The sequence below is a fragment of the Esox lucius genome, chromosome 11 (assembly GCF_011004845.1).
Source record: "Esox lucius isolate fEsoLuc1 chromosome 11, fEsoLuc1.pri, whole genome shotgun sequence".
Classification (NCBI taxonomy): domain Eukaryota; kingdom Metazoa; phylum Chordata; class Actinopteri; order Esociformes; family Esocidae; genus Esox; species Esox lucius.
Window position 1 is genome coordinate 44,017,240 of NC_047579.1, and position 8,030 is coordinate 44,025,269.

An 8,030-nucleotide genomic window follows, 5' to 3' on the forward strand; every position below is an offset into this window, starting at 1 on the left:
CAAAAGAGGAAGTTTTTATGTGAGTAAATGTTGCTGTCATGACAGATCTATTTCATCACCAGCCGCTGTCAAAATAATCATGTCGGGGGCCAGAAATTATTACTGGCGGGCCAGTTTTGTCCCGTGGGCCGTCTTTTGCTGAACCCTGGTATACATGATCATGTGATGGAAATTAGTTACCCTAAAGGAGCAGAACATAATGCCAAGACTTGAATGTACACACACCTAAAGGATTATTAGAAACAACATACTAATACTGTGTTTGACCCCCTTTCGCCTTCAGAACTGCCTTTATTCTACGTGGCATTGATTCAACAAGGTGCTGAAAGCATTCTTTAGAAATGTTGGCCCATATTGATAGGATAGCATCTTGCAGTTGATAGAGATTTGTGGGATGCACATCCAGGGCACGAAGCTCCCGTTCCACCACATCCCAAAGATGCTCTATTGTGTTGAGATCTGGTGACTGTGGGGGCCATTTCAGTACAGTGAACTCATTGTCATGTTCAAGAAACCAATTTGAAATGATTCAAGCTTTGTGACATGGTGCATTTTCCTGCTGGAAGTAGCCATCAGAGGATTGGTACATGGTGGTCATAAAGGGATGAACATGGTCAGAAACAATGCTCAGGTAGGCTGTGGCATTTAAACGATGCCCAATTGGCACTAAGGGGCCTAAAGTGTGCCAAGAAAACATACCATTACACCACCACCAGCAGCCTGCACAGTGGTAACAAGGCATGATGGATCCATGTTCTCATTCTGTTTATGCCAAATTCTGACATATGAATGTCTCAACAGAAATCGAGACTCATCAGACCAGGCAACATTCTTCCAGTCTTCAACTGTCCAATTTTGGTGAGCTTGTGCAAATTGTAGCCTATTTTTCCTATTTGTAGTGGAGATGAGTGGTACCCGGTGGGGTCTTCTGCTGTTGTAGCCCATCCGCCTCAAGGTTGTGCGTGTTGTGGCTTCACAAATGCTTTGCTGCATACCTCGGTTGTAACAAGTGGTTATTTCAGTCAAAGTTGCTCTTCTATCAGCTTGAATCGGCCCAATCTCCTCTGACCTAGCATTAACAAGGCGTTTTCGCCCACAGGACTGCCGCATACTGGATGTTTTTCCCTTTTCACACCATTCTTTGTAAACCCTAGAAATGGTTGTGCGTGAAAATCCCAGTAACTGAGCAGATTGTGAAATACTCAGACCGGCCCGTCTGGCACCAACAACCATGCCACGCTCAAAATTGCTTAAATCACCTTCTTTCCCATTCTGACATTCAGTTTGGAGTTCAGGAGATTGTCTTGACCAGGACCACACCCCTAAATGCATTGAAGCAACTGCCATGTGATTGGTTGATTAGATAATTGCTTTAATGAGAAATTGAACAGGTGTTCCTAATAATCCTTTAGGTGAGTGTATAGGGCTGTACATAAATTCTTAAATAAATGGTTAAACTCATACGTGGTGTTTTCTGTCTGAAATTAGAGTAGCCAGTTTAGCCAGGAAAGGCAGTTGGTCAGCAACCTGTCTATATACAGTTGTGCTCATAAGTTTACATACCCTGGCAGGAACTGTGGAATTATGGCATTGATTTTGAAAGTATGACTGATCATATTTTAGTGATCATAGGAAGCCATTTATTATCTCATAGTTGTTTGGCTCCTTTTTAAATCATAATGATTACAGAAATCACCCAAATGGCCCTGATCAAAAGTTTACATACCCTTAAATGTTTTGCCTTCTTACAGACACACAAGGTGACACACACATGTGAAAATAGCAATTAAAGGTGAATTTCCCAAACCTGTGGCTTTTAAATTAGCAATTAGTATCTGTGTATAAATAGTCAATGTGTTTGTTACAGTAGCTCTCACATGAATGCACTGTTCAATCACTTATTTAGAAGTGGAAAATTCAGGGATCTCTTGATATTAAGCCAAGGTCAGGTAGACCTAGAAAGATTTCAGCCAAAACTGCCATAAGAATTGTTTTGGATACAAAGAAAAACCCATAGGGAACCTCTGGAGAAATACAGGCGGCTCTGGAAAAAGATGGTGTGGTTGTCTCAAGGAGCACAATACGACGGTACTTGAACAAAAATGAGAATGGTCGGGTTGCCAGAAAGATGCCTTTACTGCGCCAATGCTACAAAAAAGCCTGGTTACAATATGCCCGACAACACCTTGACAGCTTCACTGACAGCTTCACTGACAGCTTCACTGACAGCTTCACTGACAGCTTCACTGACAGCTTCCCTGTAATTCTGAGTGACGAGACCAAAATAGAGCTTTATGGTCACAACCATAAGCGCTATGTTCGGAGAGGGGTCAACAAGGCCTATAGTGAACAGAATACCATCCCCACTGTGAAGCATGGTGGTGGTTCACTGATGTTTTGGGGGGGTGTGAGCTCTAAATGCACAGGGAATCTTGTGAAAAATGATGGCAAGAAGAATGCAGCATGTTATCAGAAACTACTTGATTACAATTAGCATTTTTCTGCACAAATGCTGCACATGGGACGCTCTTAGACTTTCAAACACGACATGACCCTAAACACAAGGCCAAGTTGACCCTCCAGTGGTTCTAGCTGAAAAAGGTGAAGGTTGTGGAGTGGCCTTCACAGTCTCCTGACCTTAATATCATCGAGCCAATCTTGGGAGATCTCAAACGTATGGTTCATGCAAGACGACCAAAGACTTTGCATGACCTGGAGGTATTTTGCTAAAACGAATGGGCAGCTATACCACCTGCAAGAATTTGGGGCCTCATAGACCACTAATACAAAAGACTGCATTCTGTCATTGATGCTGAAGGGGGAAATACACAACATTAAGAACTAGGGGTAGGCAGACATTTGAAAAGGAGTCAGTTCATTTTTGTCTTTGTTGCCATGTTTTTTTTTATGATTGTGCCATTCTGCTATGACCTACAGTTGAATGAGAATCCCATACGAAATAAAAGACAATTGTTTTGCCTGCTCACTCATGTTTTCTTTACAAATGGTACATATATTATCAATTCTCTGTAACACTTTATTTGAAGGGGTGTGCATAAGAGTGACATGACATTGTCATGATACTGTCATAGCCATGACATGAAACAACACATGTAAGAATCATTATGAACGTTTATGAATGTTGTCATTAGGTGTCATTCGGTTGATTATGTCATTTTGAATGCAAGGTTGACATTGTTTGGGATGTCTTTGTTATGACAACTTGACATTAACCATAATATTAGATTAGATTCAACTTTATTGTAATAGAACCAATACAGTACAATGAAATTGAAGGAGTGCAAATGCAAATGAAATGCAGGGATAGCAGCAATTAGGTTCCCGAGGTAGACATGTACCTGTAACAACTGAAAACTTCAGACATTGCAAGGCAGTGTCAGAGTCCAGTGGAACAAAGGGTGGATATGGTTAGTGATGGGTCATGGAATTCAGCAGGGTTTCAGCAGATGGAAAGAAAGTGTTCCTGAGCCTGCTGGTGCGGGAACGAAGAGACCTGTACCACCTGCCTAATGGAAGGAGGGCAGTTTGTGGCATGGATGTGAAGGCCACACACCCTGTGCAGACAATGCTTGTGCTGGAGGACTATGATGGCCAGGAGCTGGGTACCAGTGATGTGCTGGGCGGTTTCCACCACCCGTTGCAGGGCCTTCCAGTTGGTTATGGAGCAAACACCAAACCATGCTGTGGCGCAGTTAGTCACAAACATTACCTGTCATAAACATGATATAGCAGGCCTGATTATCAAACTTGAAGAAACTATTTAGCTTTATGTGTTAGCATTAAATACAACTGTCATATGTGGTTGGTTTTGACATTGGTTGTCATGAGACCATTATAATTGTGTCATGAATATTTTTCTTGAACTGGTACAATTTGGACTTGTCATGATGTGTTATAACACTGTCAAATACATTCATAACAGTGTCATGAATATTGTTCTTGACCTCAAGGCAACGCAACACGACCACGTCAAACTGCCCCCTATAGGCCAACGGTGGTAAGTGTCCTTCCAATATAAAAGTGACCTTCAAAATTCAATATCAATCCCAAATGTGACCACACATTTTACCACTAGTTACATGAATGCATGTCCTGCATCAACATGAACAAAATGACAGTACAAACTATGTTCCTGAAAAAAACTTTGTTATTAACTTGACTTGTTTTTTCACATCATGGAAAAGTCATTATAATGGCGTATGGCTAACCGGTGGTGCCACTTTCATTTTGAGGTGAATCTTCAGTGACACAGGAGTGCGATTACCTTGACTTGACTCTATATTTCCAATTTGTATTTCTGCCATGCATGCTCAATATGCTGAATATGAGCACCAGTCTCAGGAAAGTTCCTTTTATCAAGTTTGATAATTAGGCCCATGTTTATGACAGGTTATGTTTTATTGCTTACTGTCATGTTGTCATAAAAAAAGACACTGACTGGTTATGTTGTCTCAGTTAATGTCAAGTTGTCATAACAAAGACACTGACAGTTTATGTTGTCTCAGTTAATGTCAAGTTGTCATAACAAAGACATTGATGGGATATTTTGTCTCAGTTAATGTCAAGTTGTCATAACAAAGACATTGGCAGGTTATGTTGTCTCAATTAATGTCAAGTTGTCATAACAAACACATCCGGAAAAATGCCAACCTTGCATAAAAAATGACATAATCAACCGAATGACACCTAATGACAACATTCATAATGTTCAAAATGATTCCTTCATGTGTCATGTCATGGTAATGACAGTATCATGACAGTGTCATGTCACTCTTATTCACCCCCCTTCAAATAAAGTGTTACCCAATTCTCCAAGGGTATGCATACTTTTGAGCACAACTGTAGCTAAAAACAACAGTTAAGAGCAAGGGTACAATTAATGTAGCCTTATTTTAAAGTGTACTCCAATTGGTTATCTTGGCTTTTGACCAGTTGATGGTTGGGTTGTGCTTCACCAACCAGGTATGTCCCTGAATGAGAGGAATCATGGATGAGTGAATGACAAGAAAACTGATTTCCTTGTGATGGTTACCTGATATGAGTAGACGGACGGGTCAGGTGCAGGACATGACTCTGGCCAAAAGCTGGCCGTCCAGGGTGTTAGCCTCAATGGCCTCCTCCAGAGGTACTGTGGAGTTCCCCAGCTGTTCCACCAATACAGCATTGATAAAACTGTCATCAGCCCCTGAATCAATCAACACTTGGAACTGGTAGGACTGACCTTTATAGAAGAATGTGGTGTGGAGTTGATTTCTGGGACGGGAACTTGGGGACCCAGGAGTACAGCTTGCAAGAATACTCCCCACATCTAGCAAGCCTGCTGATTTGCTCCACTGAGGACAGGTGGAGAGACAGTGACCGGGGTGTCCACAGTACAGGCAGCTGTTAGTATTCAATCTACGCTGGTTGAGCTGGTACCGTCCAAGTTGCATGGGTTCAGGATCAGGAACTCCTCCTTCTCTAGTTGGACCATGAGGGGTGGGGGAATCCCTGTGGACACAGTTGGCTGGGGGGTGAGTTCGCCATGCTTCTCTCTCCTCCACTCCCGACACCTGTTGTCCATGAATAACTATTGAGATTATTTCATCCAAGTCTCCTGACTCCGGGTGGTAGATTAACTCATCCTTGATCTGTTCGTTTAATCCATTAGAGAACAACGCTTGTAAAGATTTGTCATTCCATCCGCTCTCTACTGCTAACGTATGGAATTCCATGGCGTATTCCACAACACTACAGACACCCTGGCGCAGAGAGAACAATCGTTTGGATGTGTCTGTTCCCCGAACAGAATGATCAAACAGTTTACGCATCTCTGACGTGAAGGCACTGTAGGAGTCTGTAGTGGCACCCTGTCTCTCACATAATGCTGCCGCCTAACTTAAGGCTTCCCCCTGAAGAAGCCTGATCAAGAAAACGATCTTGACTCTATCTGTGATGTAGGTGAGCGGTTTTTCATCAAAAACCAGGCCACACTGCATAAGAAACGATCAACAGTGTCCCAAATTCCCATCATACCGCTCAGGCGTAGGAACCCAGGGTTCCTGATGGGTGGGAGAGACAGGTGCAGACATTGTGGGAACAGGTGCGTGTGGAACAGCTGGGGTGCTGAGTTGTGTCTGTATGTTGGTAACTTTGTTTGCACCATTACAAGAATTGACTCCAATGTGCTGACCGTCTGCCTGCCCATCGATTATGTGCCAGCCTGCTCCTTGGGTTCTGTTGGATTTTGAATAAACATCCTGCGCTCGGCACTTGGGTCCAACCACCTCTAGGTTTCTCTGAGGACATTCATTACTGAATACCTCACCGAGATATGACATTACCTTGGATCAAGCGGCGCTCCAGCACCGACTAACCCAACAAGAGGAACGGATCGTTAAGTTATTCCAACTGCTGCACCAGTCTGTTTCTACGCCCCCTCCATCTGGTGGTCGTACTGGCCTTCAGTCTTTTGCTGCCATGTCCATGCCCAGCAATTATGATGGATCTCTGGGGAGGTGTCAGGGATTCCTCATACAATGTCATCTCCACAACAGCCATCATCCTGAGGCATTCCTGACAAAAAAAGACTGGGTTGACTTCATGATCTCATTGCTGAATGGCGAAGCCCTGGATTGGGCAACTGCCTTGTGGACAGCTCAAAGCCCAGAACTCTCTTCTGAGACCCATTTTCAAGCACACTTCAGGGAGGTTTTCGACCATTCAGCCATTGGTCATTCCACGGGGGATCTTTTGTGAGCTACGACAGGGGAATAGGTTTGTTCCTGAGTACTCCCCGGAATTCCGCACCCTTGCAGCCGGCAGGGCCTGGAGTGAGACAGCACTCCTGACCCTATACCAACAGGGTTTGACTCAGGAACTACAGAGGGAATTTGCCTGCAGAGGCGATGCGACTAACCTGAGCTTGTACATCAGGATGTCTATTAATATTGGTAACCTGCTGAAGGATTGTCAGCATCTACAGGCATCCGATGACCGTGGGCAGGTCACACTGGTATCCCTTGTATCACTATCTCAGAGCCCAGAACCCATGTAACTCGGTCGTGCACCTCTCCCACCTGCAGAGAGAAGAAGGAGGATCCAGGAACATCAGTGCCTCTATTGTGTTCTTTGTGACTGTTCTATCCGGCCCCACGACGAGATGACCGCAATCCCTCTGCCTCGGTAAAGGCAGGCATATACCAGCTTTTAAATATCACCACAAAACTATTCTGTCTTCCGGCAGAGTTATTGGTGAAGGAGAAATCCCAGACCGTTTTGGGGCTGACTGATTCTTGGCAGCAGGAAATTTCATAGATCAGCAGTTAGCGTACGCAGGCTGTTCGCCTGGTCCCAGTGTCTCCTCTCTGGATTAATGCCTTGAATGGACAGCCTCTCGGGACGGGGCTCATTACCCATGTTACCGAGGATATAACCCTGACTATAGGGATTTTCCATGTCAAGACAATCCACCTGTTTGTCATTTCATCTCCCAAAGAACCCCTGATTCTTGGTTACCCTTGTTCTGCACAATCCTGCAATCTCCTGGATGCAAGGGGAACTGCATTCTTGGTCTCCCAGGTGTTTTAAAGACTGCATTCATTTACCCTGCCGGGTCACCTCTGTTGAAGAAGCAGCATCTCCCTGTTACCCCAATGCTAAAACTGGTTCAAGGTAGTTTTCAGTAAAACCAAAGCATCCATTGTGGCTCGTCATCGGCCCAGCGATTGCGCTATTGATCTGCTTCCTGCAGTGTCACTCCCTAGGGGTCGGATTTACCCCCGTCCATACCCAAAAAGGAAGCCATGAACATTTACATAAAGGAATCTCTCAATATTTTTTTTTTTTCGTTCCTTCCTCCAGTTTCTGCATTCAGTTTCTTCTTCATGGAGATGAACATTAACAGTGGTTTCCGACCAAGAATAATTTCCCCCTTCCTCTGATCCCGGCTGCCCTTCGAGTGTATACAGAACTAGACCTAAGAAGTGCCTACTAGCTGGTTCGGATACAGAAAGGGATTGAGTGGGAAA